Raw genomic sequence first — 20,443 nt, 5'->3', positions numbered from 1 at the left:
GATTCTCGCCTGCTCCGCCCCTTCCTTGTCACACTCTGATTTTTACCAGTCACTTTTCTCTCCACCCTCTCTATGTCACATCTTGTTTCCACCCTACTTGGCAAGTATATATAAAGACAGCATTGTGAGTTTTACAGTACTGTACCTTGAGTTTAGCTCAGCTTGTCTTAGATTGTACTGTACCTTGAGTTTAGCTCAGCTCGTCTTAGATTGTGCTGCGTCCTGCATGAATAAAGAGATACTGCCTACAGCTCAACCATGAGTCCCTGGTCCTCTGTTACCCGCCCGGCGAAAACAACATAACCCATCGAAAACAACAGAGGAGGGGAAGACAGAGAGGGGAAGAGAAAGACAGACACCTGCAGACCTGCTTCACCACCTGTAAAGCGACTCCCCTGCAGGTGGGGAGCTGGGGGGGGTCGAACTGGGATCCTTACGCCAGTCCTTGTGCTTCGCACCACCTGCGCTTAACCCGCTGCCCTACTGCCCGACCCCCAATTTTCATTTTCTTTACCCTGCATTTGCATCTCTCTATTTGGGGTCCAGGAAGGAACGTACTAAATCAGATAAGCTATGGTTAAGAGACAGTGCTTATCACATCTGTATCCCTGTGTCTCTTTGACCCTTTCTCATCTCTTTTGTTCTATCAAAACTTTTTCTTCAGAAATTTAGTATATGGATGATAAAATGTAACTCTGCACGTTTTAATTTGGCTGTGGAAAGACGCCTTGTAGACATAAAAGAGCAGGAGTGAATAGTTTCAGTGAGATGAAAGGTAGATAGCTCCACTATCGAGTTGTTTGATGTTTGAAATCCAGAGCAATGCCAGTTGGCACATTCTCTAGAATTTCAAGGCCTTTCTGACAATCCAGGGTCCTGTAACTTGGCTCACAGGCCTGTGGTGTCCAGGTTCTGGTCTCACAGTGTGAGCTGGGGCAGGCTAGTTTAGAACTGAAAATTCATTTTTAAAAAATTATTCAATTTATTTACTAATGAGAAAGATAGAAGAGAGGGAGAGAGAGAACCAGACATCACTGTGGTACATGTGCTGCCAGGGATTGAATGAACTCAGGACCTCCTGCTTGAGAGTCCAATGCTTTATCTACTGCGCCACCTCCCGGACCACCAGAACTGAAAAGTTAAATTCAGACATCTCTTCTCTTTATGATTTGGGGGTGATTATTTATTACACATTTAGTATGTTCCAGACATTGGGGGTGTGAAGTTAATAAGACAATGTCTACCTTCGGTTTCACGTCTAGTGGAAGAGAGAGAAGAGCATATGAGGCAGTGGAGGAGTTAGGCTGTGCTAGAACGGTGACCCCGACCTGGGGAGGCCGAGGAGGCTGCCCACGGTTGACATGGAGAGGCCACGGCCAGTGGTTCAGTGGTTGCGGTCTGAGAGAAAGCCCTACCTACGGCAATCACAGCTAATTCTACCGGACGCTTCTCTGGATACACTAATTAGAACTTTTCGAAGAAAAGAATCATTTTCAAAAGTGACTTTCAAAACACGGGCACAACCATATTCTGAGTCCACATGCTGTCTAAATCTAGAGCTTATTTTTGGCTTATACTTGGTATGACTTTGTTTTATGAAACACATTTATTTTGAATCCTACTCAATAATTCAACTCAGCATTTACCGAACACTTAACTTTGTTCCAAATGCTATTTGAGACTCTGGCATATAGAAGTCATTTTCTTGTCTTCTAGTTGCTGATTTCCTAGGGAGAAACATATGTAAATAAGTAATGTGGAATGCAGATGCTAACTACACCCTACAAATGAATATTTAACTCTAAGTAGTAAGGAACTTAGTAAGTTGTTGACACTGGGTAGGGTTTGGAGAAGATATATGCAATTTGGATTAAAAAAAAAGAAGAAAAGGGACAAAAGTACGAGAAGCTGAGCACTCCCTTTCAAAGGTCCTGATTACTGCGGGTTTTCTGTGTATGATATCAGATGTAATAAGTGTGTGGACGGACCTGCTGTGCCAGTGTGTGTGCTGCGTATGTGAAAGGGCCCTGCATAATGTGATCTATCTTGTTTTCTGATCTGCAAAGAAAACAGCTTATTAAGGTTTTCTGTCTCATCATAATACTTTCATGTCTAGATTAATAAAGTAACGCTCTCAGAGAGAGAGGTAAAATTGTAGGAATTCCCCTAGGGTTTGGAAGTAGATAACATCTAGGGTTATAATGCCAGCATATAGAGGGCTGTATTTTTGCTGATGAAAAAGAAAAACACATTTAACTTTGTTGAAATGTAAAGCCAGCCTAAGTGCCAGACAAAGAGAATGCTGATAATATTTCTTACCGCATGAGTTTATGGAGGGGAAGGGCTGGTTGCTTTTCTTTTTACCAGAGCACTGCTCAGCTCTGGGTTATGGTGGTGCGGGGGATTGAATCTGGGACTTCAGAGCCTCAGGCATGAGTCTCTTGGCATAACCATTATGCTATCCACCCCCACTCTTTTTCTTTCTTTCTTTCTTTGTTTCTTTCTTTCCTTCTTTCTTTCTTTCTTTCTTTCTTTCTTTCTTTCTTTCTTTCTCTCTCTCTCTCTCTCTCTCTCTCTCTTTCCTTCCTTCCTTTCTTTCTTTTCTTCCTATAAAACAAGTATTTCTACTTCCTGTGACTGTAGGTAGATGCAGCAGAGGAATGAAAATCCCATCTTAATGTTACACAAGATTAGTGGCTTTCTGGAAAAGGGACATTTCTATTTCACCAGCACCTCATTCCTCTCCCATTAGCCACACATCAGCTCTTTCATTATTTTCTAGCATCTTGTATTTCTACATACAGACTCACATGAAATTAGAATAGGAATGTACAGTAAAGTACAAGCTAATGGTTCTCTGCCACTAAGATACATATACATACACGTATACACACGTATACATCATATACATACACACATACACACATATACATCATATACATACACATATACACACATATACATCATGTACATACACATACACATACACATACAGATACATCATATACATACACATACACATACAGATACATCATATACATACACATACACACACATATACATCATATACATACACATATACACACATATACATCATATACATACACATACACACATATACATCATATACATACACATACACACATATACATCATATACATACACATACACACATATACATCATATACATACACATACACACATATACATCATATACATACACATACACATACAGATACATCATATACATACACATACACACACAGATACATCATATACATACACATATACACACATATACATCATATACATACACATACACACATATACATCATATACATACACATACACACATATACATCATATACATACACACATATACATCATATACATACACATACACATACAGATACATCATATACATACACATACAGATACATCATATACATACACATACACACACATATACATCATATACATACACATACACACATATACATCATATACATACACATACACACATATACATCATATACATACACATACACACATATACATCATATACATACACACATATACATCATATACATACACATACACACACATATACATCATATACATACACATACACATACATATACATCATATACATACACATACACATACATATACATCATATACATACACATGCACATACATATACATCATATACATATACATCATATACATACACATACATATACATCATATACATATACATACACATATACATACATATACATCATATACATCATATACATATACATATACGCCTTATGGTGTGTCAGACCCTCTTCCTGAGGTCGAGGACATGACCGTGTACAAAACAGACAATAATTTCTGCCACCGTGATGATTATATTCCAGGGGGTAGAATGCACGTAAAACAAATAAGCTAAAATTGAGTTCATATATACAGCATTGTGGTAAATTCTATGGGAGAGGTCAAGGTGTGTAGGTTCGTTTAAGGGGTGTTGGGCATAGGATGGGGGTGGTTGCAGTTTATAATGAGTTAAAGGGGTTTATTGAAAAAAATTCTTTTTTTTTTTTTTTTGAATTAGATCTGAAGAAGAGTTAATCTGCTAAGAGGGAGTAGCAGGTACAAAAGGGCTTCTGTTGTGCCCAGGAATTTCTGAAGGCTGATGCCACTGCTGTAGTGGAGAGACCAGGCTGCCCACAGTGGGATCTGCTGTGGGAGACGCAGTATCAGCTCAGGTAACTGAAAGCCTGATTAGCTATTTTAAGAACCATTTTAGTTTCACTTGTGTTATTGCCACTAGAGTTATCGCTGGGGCTCAGTACCTGCAGGATAGATTACTGCCAGAGGGTATTTATTTATGTGTTTATTTATTTTTTTTAAAATTTTTAAAAATATTTATTCATTTTGTTGCCTTTGTTGTTTTTTTTAAAAATATTTATGTATTTACTCCCTTTTGTCACCTTGTTTTTTTTCTTCTTTTTTTTTAATTGGGGAATTAATGTTTTACATTCAACAGTAAGTACAATAGTTTGTACATGCATAACATTCCCCAGTTTCCCATATAACAATATAATCCCCACCAGGTCCTCTGTCATCCTTCTTGGACCTGTCTTCTCCCCACCCGCCCACCCCAGAGTCTTTTACTTTGGTGCAATACGCCAATTCCATTTCAGGTTCGACTTGTTTGTTTTGTTTTTCTTCTGATCTTGTTTTTCAACTTCGGCCTGAGAGTGAGATCATCCCATATTCATCCTTCTGTTTCTGACTGATTTCACTTAACATGAATTTTTCAAGGTCCATCCAAGATCGGCTGAAAACAGTGAAGTCACCATTTTTTACAGCTGAGTAGTATTCCATTGTGTATATAGACCACAACTTGTTCAGCCACTCATCTGTTGTTGGACACCTGGGTTGCTTCCAGGTTTTGGCTATTCCAAATTGTGCTAAGAACATATGTGTACACAGATCTTTTTGGATGGATGTGTTGGGTTCCTTAGGATCTATGCCCAGGAGAGGAATTGCAGGATCATAGGGTAGGTCTATTTCTAGCCTTCTGAGAGTTCTCCAGACTGTTCTCCACAGAGGTTGGACCAATTGACATTCCCACCAGCAGTGCAGGAGGGTTCCTTTGATCCCACACCCTCTCCAGCATTTGCTGCTGTTACCTTTTCTGATGAGTGACATTCTCACAGGAGTGAAGTGGTATCTCATTGTTGTCTTTATTTGCATTTCTCTGACAATCAGAGACTTGGAGCATTTTTTCATGTGTTTCTCGGCCTTTTGGATCTCTTCTGTGTTGAGTATTCTGTCCATGTCCTCCCCCCATTTTTGAATGGGGTTATTTGTTGTCTTGTTGTTGAGTTTGACAAGCTCTTTATATATGTTGGCTATTAAACTCTTGTCTGATGTATGGCATGTAAAGATCTTCTCCCATTCTGTGAGGGGTCTCTTGGTTTGGGTAGTGGTATCTTTTGCTGTGAAGAAGCTTTTTAATTTGATGTAATCCCATAGGTTTATACTTGCCTTAGTCTTCTTTGTAATTGGATTTGTTTCATTGAAGATGTCTTTAAAATTTATGCAGAAAAGAGTTCTGCCAATATTTTCCTCTAAGTATTTGATAGTTTGTGGTCTAACATCCAAGTCCTTGATCCACTTGGAATTTACTTTTGTATTCGGTGAAATACAGTGGTTCAGTTTCATTCTTCTGCATGTTTCAACCCATTGTTTCCAACACCATTTGTTGAAGAGATTCTGCTTTCCCCATGTAATAGTCTGGGCCCCTTTGTCAAAGATTAGATGTCCATAGGTGTGGGGGCTCACTTCTGGGCTCTCAGTTCTATTCCACTGGTCAGTGTGTCTATTCATGTTCCAGTACCAAGGAGTTTTGATGACAATGGCCATATAATACAATTTGAGATCTGGGAGTGTGATGCCTCCAGTTCTGTTCTTTTTTCTCAAGATTGTTTTGGCAATTCTAGGTCTTTTCTGGTTCCAGATAAACATTTGTAGCATTTTTTCTATTCTCCTAAAAATGTACTTGGGATCTTGATGGGGATAGCATTAAATTTGTAGATGGCTCTGGGTAGTATATTCATTTTGATGTTGTTAATTCTACCAACCCATGAACATGGAATATCTTTCTACTTCTTTGTGTCTTTTTCAGTTTCCTTGAGTAGTGACTCATAATTTTCAGTATACAAGTCTTTCACTTCTTTGGCTAGGTTTACTCCTAGATATTTTATTATTTTGTTGCTATAGTAAAAGGAATTGATTTCTGGATTTCAATTTCTTCTAGCTTAGTGTTTGCATAGAGGAATGCCACTGACTTTTGAATGTTAATTTTGTAGTCTGACACCTTATTGTATTTTCTGATGATTTCCAAAAGCTTCTTGCTGGATTCCTTAGGTTTTTCTATGTATACTATCATGTCATCTGCAAATAGGGAGAGGTTGACTTCTTCTCTTCCAGTCTGTATGCCTTTAGTTCATTACTCTGCCTGATTACTATGACAAGAACTTCCAACACTATGTTGAATAGTAATGGTGATAGTGGGCAGCCCTGTCTAGCACCTGATCTGAGGGGAAATGCTTCCATTTTTTCATCATTGAGTATGATGTTGGCTGTAGGTTTGCTATATATAGACTCCACTATCTTCAGGAATTTTCCATCTATTCCCATTTTTTGTAGTGTTCTGATCATAAAGGGATGTTGTATTTTGTCAAAGGCTTTCTCTGCATCTATTGATATGACCATGTGGTTTTTGGTCTTGCTTTTGTTGATGTGGTGGATCACATTGATTGATTTACGTATATTAGACCAACCTTGCATTGCCTGGGATAAACTCCACTTGGTCATGATGAACAAATCTTTTTAATATACTGCTGTATCCGGTTTTGTGTTTATTTTTGATAAGACAGAGAGAAGTTGGAAAGGAAGGGGGATGGAAAGGGCATTCTGCATCACTTCTCCTGAAGCTTTCCTCCCAGCAGAGACTTGAACCCGGGTCCTTGCATGTGGTGCATCGCCACCCAGCCCTGATAATTTTTGATTCCAGTCATTTAGCCTAGACAATCATCTCTATCAAACTGTATGGAAACAGCAGTTTTGCAACTGGTATTGTGCAAGACACCGGTATACACTAGGTTTGCCTTCAGATGTAGACCTTAAAAGGAGTTTATATTGTTAACAGAGAGATGCCTTAATAATATTAAAAAAGGACATGTGTATTATCTAAGCAATTATTTTCTGTAATTTTTATTTATTCCCTTTTGTTGGCCTTTTTTTTTTTTTACTGTTGTAGTTATTGTTGTTGTTATTGATGTTGTTGTTGGATAGGACAAGGAGAAATGGAGAGAGAAGGGGAAGACAGAGAGGGGGAGAGAAAGATAGACACCTGCAGACCTGCTTCACCGCCTATGAAGCGACTCCCTGCAGGTGGGGAGCCAGGGGCTTGAACCAGGATCCTTACGCTGGTCCTTGCTTCACACCACCTGCGCTTAACCCGCTGCGCTTAACCCGCTGCGCTTAACCCGCTGCGCTTAACCCGCTGCGCTACCGCCTGACTCCCTATCTAAGCAATTGCATATAGAGATTGACTTAATATTCACTGCATTACTATGCCGTTCCTAGTATCACCTGTGGTAGGGGAAACAGACACGTGGAGGTCATATTGTTGGCTCCAGTTTACTTGCTTAGTTGTCAACAACACTAAGCTTTCAACTAGGCAGTCTCAGCCCAGAGACCAACCCTCCACCGTAATACAGCCTAGCATGTCAAGGGAAATAGATGGTCTCTTACAGAGATATTTGTAAGAGGCGAGAGAGCTGCGCGGGGGCAGTATGGGTATGATAAGAGTCTGACAGAACTGTGATGTCCTGTTTGCATTTATTCAGGCAATTTACTTGATCCCTTTCATCCTCCAGTCCTTTTATTTGATTTTTTAAAAATATTTTTATTTATTATTGGATAGAGACTGAAAAATTGAGAGGGAAGAGATAGGTAAAGAGAAAGAGAGAGAGAGAGAGACACCTGCAACAGTGCTTTCACCACTTGTGAAGCTTCCCCTAGGTGGGGACCAGGGGCTTGAACCTGAGCACTGGACTGGTGGTGCCTAACCGCGTGGCCCCGCTCTAGTCCTGTGAAATAGGAAGACTCTTACCTTTGAGCTATGTTGTCAGACTTAACTTGATGATATGAGAACAGCCGAGCATGGTGTTTGTCCAAGGCACACAATAAATACTTAGCCTTTTGCTCGCCACAGAATAAGCATCATCTAGTAACTACCTTTCCTTCAAGGTCTTCTGTTTAAAGAATGTACATGAACTGATATTTATTTTTTTGTTTTATTGTTGTTATTGATGTCGCCATTGTTAGGACAGAGAAAAATGGAGAGAGGAGAGGAAGACAGACAGGAGGAGAGATAGATAGACACCTGCAGACCTGCTTCACCATCTGTGAAGCGACTCCCCTGCAGGTGGGAAGCCAGGGGCTCAAACCGGGATCCTTGTGCCGGTCCTTGCGCTTTGCACCACGTGCGCTTAACCCGCTGCGCTACCCCTCGACTTCCCCTGATAATTCTTTTGTCTAAGTTAACAGGACAAGATTATGTAAATGGATGCTGCATCTTTCTCCAGCCTGGATGTAGGGTTTGTTTTTAGAGCTGAATCGATTTTTTTTTTTTTAAACCTGTAGGCTAGAGGAAGAGAGACCCTCTACATTAACCACAGCTCAGTATGCTTCTCAAATGCTGTTTGCAAAGGTGCTTGCCACCTTGGGAGCCAGCTACTATACTACTGACAAGGCTTTTCATCCTGGCAACTTGAAAATCTCACAGAAACATTGTTGCTTTTTTGATTCAGCCTATCATATACACAGAAATAAACAAACAAGTCATTCATAGAAGTAAAAGACTTGGAAAAATGCAAATTCCTGAACTGTGAAAGCAGAGGTAACAACTGACACACCAGAGAATTTATTCTTCAAGGTTGCTGTATCAGAGGCAGACTGTGTACTCCTGAGCCAGTTACTTAACCTCTCTGTAGTACTGTGACCAATTATTTGCCCTGTCGGATCCTTCTACACTGTCAGGAACCTGGCTGCGCGCTCCCGGCCAAGTTGCATAACCTGTCTGTGCTTCCGTTTCTTCACCTGTAAAATGACAGTAGAAGTAGCACAGGCTCACAGGATGCTCCTGGGTATGAAATTAGTCCATATATACATAGCACTTAGAGCGCTAATCAGCACTTAATACCTGCTTGAAATCTTTGTCTGTTACCATCATTATTTTAATCCTGGTATGTGTGACATCTTGAGTCTATCTCTTGATGGAATCGTAGACTGTGCTTTGGCTCCCCGATAGACGAAATACAGCACAAGAGAAATAAAAAAGGTTTTGTATTATTGATGACTGATAAGTAGAGTGAAAGGTATAATTTCTAGGGAAAGGAAGTCATGTTTTTGACTTATTCATGGAGAATCATGCGTGTTTTTGTTTCTCTTCGTTGCTGGATCTATGTAGGATTAAGGAATACAGACTCCACTTACTAGGCTGCATCATTTGTTCCCTGTCATCATTACTGAAAGATGACCCAACGCTGTTTACTGCCCAAGTCCAAGAGCTGTTGAAGACGAGCAATAAAATCAAGTTTTAGTAGAAGTACAGCAAAAAAGCAGCAATCATTCTGTGACCTAATAGTGGTCTCACTGTGCACTTGAGTTCATCATCATTGGCGCAGAACAGCTGATAGAGCTGGCTTGTCACAGCTTACAGTAAACAAGAGCTGTTTGCTTTGGGGATTCAGAGCACATCTCCTCCTGATAATCTTTTTTTTTTTTTTCCTTTTTCTTTTCCTCTGTTGTTACCTGTGATTGTTTCAGGAGTGTTTGTATTACCAAGGAAAATATAGTTTGCCTTCCAGACTTTTCCTTCACGCAGCCACACAAACAAGCGTGGTTGAAACCTCAATACATTCTAAAATCTATCAAAATGTTTGCTTGTAATTAAGGCTATTAGTTAGCCGTGATTTAACCTGAATTAAACAAGTACTGTTACTTTACACCCTCTTGCTATTCTAGGGTATTTGGAATTTTTAGCCCTTACTGTATAGGGTTTTTAAAAATACAAATCTGTTGTGGTCCAGGAGATGGCACAGTGGCTAAGACACTTGACTCTCAAGCATGAGATCCTGAGTTCGATCCCCGGTAGCACATGTACCAGAGTGATGGCTGGTTCTTTCTCTCCTTCTATCTTTCTCATGAATAAAAAAATAAATTCTTTAAAAAATATTACAAATCTTGTCATTTTTTCAGGTGAAAAAAAAGCTACAGTTTTAACACTTGTGAGGATGATTTTCTTTTGTCCATGAATAAATGATTATCATGTGGAAAGTGCAATAGAATCACTAGTTGATATTGATAATATTATTGTTAATAATAAAAATATTATAAGTAAACAGAAAATACAGCAGCTGGAAGCTTAGCAGCAGCTAAGGTTTCCTTTGATTGTCTCATGTATGAAACCTAATGTTTCTCTAGAAATGCCACTGAGATTTATTTTATTAGTTTTAGCAGAAACTGTCAAAGCTATACATTTTTTATTTTATTATTGTGTATTACTGTTATTATCATTTCTTTACCAGAGCACTGTTCAGCTCTGGCTTATGGTGGTACGGGAGACTGAACCTGGGACCTGGGACTCTCAGGTATGAGAATCTGTTCTCAACCATTATGCTGTCTCCCCTCTGACCAGAAACTGTTGAAGTTTTTTTTTTTTTTTTATAAACAACAAAAATTGTACACCCCCTCTTTTCTTTTTCTTTTTTTTTTTCCACCAGGGTTATCTCTGGGGCTTGGTGCCTGCACTACGAATCCACTGCTCCTAGAGGCCATTTTTCCCATTTTTGTTGCCTTTGTTGTTGTTATTATTATTGTTGAGAGAAATGGAGAGAGGTGGGGAAACAGAGAGAGGGAGAGAGAAAGACAGACACCTGCAGACCTGCTTCACCACTTGTGAAGCGACTCCCCTGCAGGTGGGGAGCCGGGGGCTCGAACCGGGATCCTTATGCCGGTCCTTGTGCTTTGCGTCACGTGCGCTTAACCCGCTGTGCTCCCACCTGGCCCCTCAGACCTACTTTTCTAGTGGAGCTCTTAACAGCCTTGCTTAATAAAGGGACTCGGTGCCTTCTGTTTCTGCTCCCCATCTGATTGTCATGGTCTCTTCTCATTTCCATGACTCCTGCTGCCTTCTTAGACACTAAATGGCTTATTATGCCTTTGTTGTCCTAATTTATTATCACTTCATCACTGCAGTTAACCTCATAAGTATGGGTTCTTTGCCGTGTTTTCTGATGAGTCTCAGGCAGCTACACATGATGTCTGGCTTGTAGGAAAGTACTCAGATATGTGTCTGATCAATGAAAATTGTGACTGAAGTTCTTCTCTGCATCAGTTCAAGTCATTTACAGCACATTGAGGATACATGCACATGTGTTCTGTGTACATGTATCTTACTGGCCAGATATTCGTCGGGATGCGGCATCATCTAAGTTCATTTCCCACGTCTACACTCGACCGGACCTGCCAATATACGCGGATATCTTCGCCCACCCTGTCCAACGCTTGACGTCTCGTCACCCAATCTGGTCCCCTACGCCTACACTGAACTTCTCTGTTCCAGACTCTTGGAAACAGAGTTGGCAGTCAGCTGAGGTAAAGAACAAACACCTCATCACAGACCCCTGCGAGCGTCCACCCGGCTTTGACCTAGCACGTTATGACTGGGCCCTCCTCAATCGCTATCGAACAGGCCATGGCCGGTGTGCCGCTATGTTCCATCGCTGGGGAGCCAGAGACGACCCGAACTGCTCCTGCGGCTCCAGACAGACTATGACCCACATAGTCAACGACTGCCACCTCTCCAGATTCAAAGGAGGTCTCGAAACTTGACATCAGGCTCAGCCTGACGCTGTTGACTGGCTACGGAAGAAGGGCAAACGCTAGAAGAAGTAGAACTGGCCCACTCATTAGGAGTTATTTTCATTAAAATTTCTGTATCTACTCTTAGTGCACTTTGTACAGATAAAACTTCAAGGAGGAAAATAGTAACATTCTACACACACACATGTGCATATTTCTTTTCTTTTTTAAATATTTATTCCCTTTTGTTGCCCTTGTTGTTTTATTCTTGTAGTTATTATTGTTGTTATTGATGCCATCGTTAGATAGGACAGAGAGAAATGGAGAGAGGAGGGGAAGACAGAGAGGGGGAGAGAAAGACAGACACCTGCAGACCTGCTTCACCGCCTGTGAAGCGACTCCCCTGCAGGTGAGGAGCCGGGGCCTTGAACCAGGATCCTTATGCCGGTCTTTGCACTTTGCGCCACGTGCGCTTAACCCGCTGCGCTACCGCCCGACTCCCGTTTATTTTCTGACACCAAGGTTACTGCTGATGCTCTGTGCCTGCACGGCAACTCTACTGCTCCCAGTGACCGATTTTCCCCTTTTCTTTTTCAAATAGAGATAAGAGAAATAGGGAGCAAAGTAGGGGAGAGAGAAACAAAGAGAAGGCCCACTAGGAAAAGATAGAAACAGGCTGGGGGTGCGGATCGACCAGCCAGTGCCCAAGTCCAGCAGAGAAGCAGTTACCAATGCCGGACCTCCCACCTTCTGCACCTCAAAACAGTTTTGGTCCAGACTGTCAGTGGGGGAGAAGGTGATAGGAAGAAGGATAAGAGGGCTCTGAACTCCAGCTCCATCTGGACCCAGAGTAAGAGGAGGAAAAAGGGAGGGACATTTGGATGTAGTAATAGGGTCATGTGTGGCTTGGAGGGGGAGAGGGGACTGACCTGGAAGAAAACGGGGGCGATCATGTACAGATCTGGACAGATACTCGTAGAGATGATAGTTAACCCATTGTCATGGTCTGGGAGATGGCACAGTGGACAAAACATTGGACCCACAACCATGAGGTCCTGAGTTCAATCCCCAGCAGCACATATATCAGAGTGATGTCTGGTTCTTTCTGTCTCCTCTCTTTCTCATAAATAAACAAATATAAATAAATATATAAAATCTTTAAAAAATTAAAAAATACTGAGATTCTTTAAAAAAAAAAAAGCCCACGTCTGCATGGGAGAACTTGCAGTGGTTTGCAAAGTAGAGATCAGGGATTCAGAACTCAGGTGACAGGAACTGTGTACAATTAGACCCCTGCTGACATGACCAGAGGGTTCTGAGCTCCAGCTCCTATCAGGACCTCAAGAGAGAACAAGAAAAAGGGAGGGATAGAGGGATATTCAGAGATAGTAATAGGTGTGTGAGTGACTTGGAGAGAAGACAGGACAATGGGGGGGGGGGGAATAGGCAAATATATACAATATTTTTGTTCAATAAAGAGGAACCCAAAGTGGTCCGGGAGGTGGCGCAGTGATAAAGCTTTGGATTCTCAAGCATGAGGTCTTGAGTTTGATTCCCGGCGATCATGTGCCAGAGTGATGTCTGGTTCTTTCTCTCTCCTCCTGTCTTTCTCATAAATAAATAAAATCTTTAAAAAAAAAATTTTAAAGAGGAACCCAAAGATAGTTTTAGAGATAATAGTTATAGGAGTCGGGCAGTAACGCTGAGAGTTAAGCACACGTGGCACAAAGCGCAAGGACCGGCATAAGGATCCCGGTTCAAGCCCCCAGCTCCCCACCTGCAGGGGAGTCGCTTCACAGGCGGTGAAGCAGGTCTGCAGGTGTCTGTCTTTCTCTCCCCCTCTCTGTCTTCCCCTCCTCTCTCCATTTCTCTCTGTCCTATCCAACAACAACAGCATCAGTAACAACAACAACAACAACAATAATAATAAAAGAACAAGGGCAACAAAAGGGAATAAACACTTAAAAACAAAAAAAGAAAGAAAGAATAGTTATAGTTCCCATATCTGCAGTCTTGGGAGAACTCCTGTAGCTTCCAGTGGAGGGACTGGGGATCCAGAACTCTGGTTGTGGAAACAGCATGGAATTATACCCTGTTATCTCATAATTTTGTAAGTCAATATTAAATAATTAATAATTTTTTTTTTTTTTTAAGAATGGGGACTTCCTTCTTTCTATATTCTACACAGGTTTTGTACGGTTTCTTCTTCAAATACTTCAGAGTATCAGAGAAGCCACCTGGGCCTGAACTTTGCTTTTTATTTATTTATTTATTCCCTTTTGTTGCCCTTGTTGTTTTCTTATTGTTGTTGTTGTTATTGATGTCATTGTTGTTGGATGGGACAGAGAGAAATGGAGAGAGGAGGGGAAGACAAAGAGGAGGAGAGAAAGACAGACACCTGCAGACCTGCTTCACTGCCTATGAAGCGACTCCCCTGCAGGTGGGGAGCCGGGGATTTGAACCGGTATCCTTAGGCTGGTCCTTGTGCTTTGCGCCACCTGCTCTTAACCCACTGCACTACTAGTGGGCCGGAACTTTGTTTATGGGAGGACTTAGATTATCAGTTTCATTTCACTAATAAAATCGATTGCACTTCTGCTGCTGTTTTCAGTTTTAGTACTCAATATGATTCAAGGAATTTTTCTGTTACATTGAAGTTGGTAAGTTTCCTCATGAGTAGTTGTAATAACTCCATCGTTAACCATTTGTAGTCTGTAGGATTTTTATATATTAAACCTGGGATCTAGGTGTCTCAGATATGAAAGTCTTACATAATTACTGGGCTGTTTCCCTGACTTTTCTAGAATTATCTTTTTTAAAAAAATATTTATTTCCTTTTTGTTGCCCTTGTTTTTTTTTAATTGTTGTTGTTATTGATGTCGTGATTGTTGGATAGGACAGAGAAATGGAGAGAGAAGGGGAAGACAGAGAGGGAGAAAGACAGACACCTGCAGACCTGCTCCACTGCCTGTGAAGTGACTCCCCTGCAGGTGGGAAGCCAGGGGCTTCAACTGGGATCCTCACGCAGGTCCTTGTGCTTTGTGCCACATGCGCTTAACCTGCTCCGCTACCGCCCGACTCCCTCTAGAATTATCTTTAACAACTAAATGCTAATGCATGCAATCCTGCACAGGGTTATAAGACCCAGTGACATCTCTCCTGCTCTTTTTTAAGTTGCTCAGATGCTCCTCACCTACCTGCCCCCTACTGGGCTGCCTCTGATGTTCTGGCTACATGTCATCATCTGGCTTTTCTTCAGGGAATCCTTCACTCACAGCGGTTGGCATCACCTTTTTTTTTTTTTTTTTTTTAAGGAGGTTATTTTATTTTATTTTTAATTTAATTTAATTTATTATTGGATAAAGGCAGAGAGAAATTGAGAGGGAGAGAGACACCTGAAGCTCTGGTTCACCACTCATGAAGCTTTCCCCCTGCAGCTGAGGCATTGAGGCTTGAACCTGGGTCTCTGTGCACTGTAGTGTGTCCTTGACCAGGTGCATCGCTGCCTGGCCCCAGACTTACCTTTCCTTTCCTTTCCTTTCCTTTCCTTTCCTTTCCTTTCCTTTCCTTTCCTTTCCTTTCCTTTCCTTTCCTTTCCTTTCTTGAGGGATTAATGGTTTACAGTTGGAACACAGCAGTTTGTACATGCATAACATTTCCTAGTTTTTCCACGTAACAATATAACCCCCACTAGGTCCTCCTCTGCCGTCATGTTCCACCCCCACCCCCACCCCAGAGTCTTTTACTTTGGTGCAAGACACCAACTCCAGTCCAAGTTCTGCTTAGTGATTTCCTTTCTGTTCTTATTTTTCAGCTTCTGTCTGTCAGTGGGATCATCCCATATTATTTATTTATTTATTCATTAATTTTTATTTATTTAATTTTTAAACCAGAGCACTGCTCAGCTCTGGTTTATGTTGGTGCTAGGGATCAAACCTGGGACTTTGGAGCCTCAGGCACAAGAGTCTGTTTGCATAACCAATATGCTATTTGCCACCCCCCCACCCCCCCATCATCACCATTTTGTGCTTGTGACTATGACTGGTCTCCCTTCAGACAGTAATCTTTGTAAGGGCAGAGCCTATGTCTGCCTAGCTTTGCTTCCTTTTGTATCTTATTTTCAGCTCAGGGTGTGGTAACCATTGTGCTCTTAAAACATTTGTTAAGGGGGATATTATTTTCTTCTGTGTCAGAAGCAGCTATGCTATGGGCTGGTGAGGGTTTTCTCCTCACGCCTCAGCATACCTTTATTTCCTTCTGGGTCCTTCCTCTCTCCCTCCCTCCCTCCCTTTCCCTTTAAAGATATTATTACTTCTCTTTTTTTATAATAGTATGGCATTATACTCCTTCCTATCTTCTACCACTCAGGAAAATTAACACAAAACGGATCAAAGTAAAGCTAATTTTGATTATTATTCGTCGCAAAGTGAATTAAACTTACTACAATAGCACTGTTTACAGCTGTGCTAAGGGAAAAAAAAAAAAGAAAACATTATCAAGACTTCCATCATGTACACAAATATGAGAAAGTGCAGACATTTGTCTGCAGACTGTTCCTAGCACCCCAACAATAGCTCAAGACAGCAATAGCCTGTGTGTCTCCACAGAGGCCTGAAGTGCTGTGAGGAGAAGATGTCTTCTTATTACAGCCCACTGAGTCGGCTCTGACTTCATTGCAGTAACCTGACTTCTGGAGCTTAAAAAAGTCCCACTTTGACAAATTGGATCAAACTAAGACCATTAGATTCAGTTTCTAAGCCTGCCTTGCAAAGCCAATCAATCATAACTTCATGGAAGGTCATTCTACATCTTATCATCAGTTTTCCTTTATTTTCTACAGGGCTAATTAAAGATTTCACTGTAATAGAATTTCTCTGCTCAGTCAGTTCAAGTCAGCAAACAATTATTGGACTCCAGGCATGTTACATACTGTGACCTAAGTGCTAAAAATGGCGACATTAGAAATCATAGGCAGTTGCTTTGTCCCAGTGAATTGATTGTGTTACAGTAGAGAGGATAGCAATGTGCTTCAACAGGAAGGCAGCCAAAAAAGAATAAAAGAAAAATACAAACAAAAGCAATAATAACTACAACAATAAAAAAAAAAAAAAACAAGGGCAACAAAGGGAAAATAAATATAAAAAAACAAAAGGAAAATATGACTGAGCAGTAATCATTACTAAGAATTTTGGGGATTATTCACAAAACATCATCTGCTAATACTAGATTTTTTTAAAATAACAATATATTATTGATTTAATAATGATTAGTAAGATTGCAAGGTAACAGGGGTACAATTTCACACAGTTCCCACCACCAGAGTTCTGTATCCCAACCCCTCCATTGGAAGCTTCCTTGTTCATAATCCCTCTCTGGGAATATGGACCAAAATTCTTTATGAGGTGCAGAAGGTGGAAGGTCTGGCTTCTGTAATTGCTTCTCTGCTGGACATGGGTGTTGGCCGGTGGATCCATACCCCCCCAGCCTGTTTCTATCCTTCCCTAGTGGAGGCAGGGCTCTGAGGTGAGGTGAGGTGAGGTGAAGTTCTGGCGCACATTGGTGAGGTTCTCTGCCCAGGGAGGTCAGGATGGTGTCATGGTAGCATCTGCAAGTTGATGGCTGAAAGGCAGTAAAATGAAAAGCAAATTGTTCAATAAACAAGAACCCCAAAGTAGGAATAGCGTAGATGAAAATAGAGGTCTTCGTGTGGGAAGAAGTTAGGAAGTCTATTTTATTTATGTTCCAACGGGCCCATGACTTTAGTAATTTTTATCTGAGCCTGACAGCTAACATGCAGATGGACAGATTCCCCCATCCACCCCGACTTCTGGCCAGCAGGGGTATTGCTGGGGCTTCCCACCTGCATGATGATTCTGGTGGACTGTTTCTCAGATAGAAAGTGAGAGAAAGGGAGGAGAAAAGAGAGAGAAAGAGAGAGAGAGAGAGAGAGAGATCTCTTCTTCCCCTTGATCTCTTCTAGAACCCTCTCGCCTTCCTCCCTTCTCAGACTCTCCTCCTCTCCTTATGATCGGTAGCCTGGGGCAGTTTGCGTCCCCAGGCACCAGAAGATACGTGCAGCACCAGGTGAGTTACACTGGATTTGATCTGATAGTTTGTTGAGAGTTGTTTATGTTCATGAATGGTAGTGGCCTGTAGAGATTTCTTTCCCCCCAACGTCTTTGATTTTGGTATTCCCAATTTCTCTTACAAAGAATCGGGACTTCCCAGTTACCGAAACCTGACCTCCCACCTTCTTTCTGCACCCCCTGAAGAATTTTGGTCCATACTTCCAGAGAGGGAGAAATGATAGGAGAGGAAAATGACCAGAGGATTCCCAACTCGAACTTCTATCAGATCCTGGAGAGAGAAACGGAAAAGGGAGGGAGATTCAAAGGTAGTAATAGACGTAGGTGTGACTTGCAAAGGAAGAGAAGACAGAACCATGGAGAAGAAGGGGAAATAGATACAAATATAGACTGATAGTTGTGGAAATAATAGTTGTAGTTCCCATATCTGCAACCTTGGGAGAACTGTTGTAGCTTCCAGTGGAGGGAATGGGGATCCAGAACTCTGGTGGTGGGAACAGTGTGGAATTATACCCTGTTACCTCATAATTTTGAAAATCAATATTAAATCATTAATAAAAATTTTTTTTAAATGGGGACTTCCTTCTTTCTATATTCTACACAGGTTTTGTACTGTTTCTTCTTCAAATACTTCATAGAGTATCAGAGAAGCCACCTGGGATTGAACTTTCTTTGTATTTTGACTTTTATTTATAAAATGGAAATACTGACAAGACCAGAGGATAAGAGGTACACAGTTCCCATCCCCAGAACTCCGTATCCCATCCCCGCCCTTGATAGCTTTCCTATTCTTTATCCCTCTGGGAGTATGGACCCAGGTCATTATGAGGTGCAGAAGGTGGAAGGTCTGACTTCTTTAATTGCTTCCCTGCTGAACATGGGCTTTGGCAGATTACCCTAGCCTGTTTCTCTCTTTCCCTAGTGGGGCAGGGCTCTGGGGAGGCGGGGCTTCAGGACACATTGGTGGGGTTGTCTGCCCAGGGAAGTCAGGTTGGCATCATGGTAGCATTTGAAACCTGGTGGCTGAAAAAGAATTAAGATATAAAGCAGAACAAATTGTTGACTAATCATGAACCTAACGGCAAGAATATTGCAGATGAAGATTTGGGGGGCCTCTGTTATGAAAAAAGCTAGTAGGTCTATTTTAGGTATATTCCAAAGGGCAGATGACTTTACTAGTTTTTGCCTCAGCCTCATAGCTAATATGTAGGTGGACCCAAGTTATTGTCTGGGGAGATGGTGTCATAATTGGAATAAAGACTAGAAAGCTGGATCAGGGAAGAGAGTAACTCCCAAATATAGGGAAAGTATATAAATATTACTAACTGTAAACCCCATCAGTTTGATCTGGGGCCCATATTCAGCACAGGAGCCTGTGTGACCTCTGCATCCCTGTAGGTCTGAGCTCACGTTCTGTGGTCACAGCTAGGAACACTCCAGGCTGCACTCATTTCAGGACCCATCTTCCTCGGGTGGTAGGTAGAGTATGCTAGCCAACCTCTCTTTGGAGAAGGGAGCACTCCCTACTATTGTTGATCCACATTGAGGGCAAGGTCCTGTAGGGGCCCGCAAAGAGGGTCCATTATGTTGTTCCTGATGGAGATGACCTGTGACAGTGGCCAGAGGGATCTGTTAGAGGTCTAGGGCCTGAACTTTGTTTATGGGAGGACTTAGATTATCAATTTCATCTCACTAATAAAATTGATTGCACTTCTGCTGCTGCTTTCAGTTTTAGTACTCAATATGATTCAAGGAATTTTTCTGTTACATTGAAGTTGTTGAGTTTCCTCATGAATAGTTGTAATACTCCATCATTGACCATTTGTAGTCTGTAGGATTTTTACATATTATTTTCCCCCTCCTTCATGGGGGTGGGTGGTAATGGCTCACTGTACGCTTGTTGACACACATACTAACGTTTGTAATTTTCTTACTATTCTTAGTATACTTTCTAATGTATTTGGGGGTTTCTATGATCTCTATGATTTTGAAATTAAACAATATCCATTACTTGAAGATTGTCTACATATCTGTTACTGCTTTCTGAGTGAATTCCATCATGATAAAGATGGACTTTATTTTTATTTCTTTTTTTATAGAGGCAGAGTGAGAGACCACAGCCCTGAAACTTCTTCTTCTTCTTTTTTTTTTAAAGATTTTATTTATTTATGAGAAAGATAGGAGGAGAGAGAAAGAACCAGACATCACACTAGCACAGGTACTGCCGGGGATTAAACTTGGGACCTCACGCTAAAGAGTCCATAGCTTTACCACTGTGCCACCTCCCGGACCACTGAAATTTCTTTTAGTGCAGGGGGAGTTGGACTTGAACCTAGGCCCTATCCAAAAAGCAGCCCTATCCAAGTGATGTAACTCACCAGCCCAGGAAGTATTTTGTATGAGTAAAACCTTGAACATTTGTCAAG

The 20,443-nt window shown here is 41.3% G+C and overlaps 1 protein-coding gene across 2 annotated transcripts in view; it reads left to right on the top strand.

Annotated features, from left to right (window-relative positions):
* ARHGAP28 (Rho GTPase activating protein 28) overlaps positions 1 to 20,443 on the top strand; it is a 203,347-nt gene that overhangs the window by 39,920 nt on the left and 142,984 nt on the right. The window contains exon 1 of one of the 2 annotated variants that reach the window (XM_060200705.1): positions 3,979 to 4,253. The exons of the other annotated variant lie outside the window; for it this stretch is intronic. The gene's annotated coding sequence lies outside the window, so the exon portion shown is untranslated. Of the gene's footprint in view, positions 1 to 3,978; positions 4,254 to 20,443 lie in introns of those variants that run through there. 2 annotated transcript variants of the gene reach the window in all.

Source organism: Erinaceus europaeus, chromosome 10 (genome assembly GCF_950295315.1).
Source record: "Erinaceus europaeus chromosome 10, mEriEur2.1, whole genome shotgun sequence".
In the NCBI taxonomy this organism is placed as follows: Eukaryota; Metazoa; Chordata; class Mammalia; order Eulipotyphla; family Erinaceidae; genus Erinaceus; species Erinaceus europaeus.
Note: the sequence above shows the minus strand (reverse complement) of the source record. Positions and strands in the feature narration are given on the sequence as shown.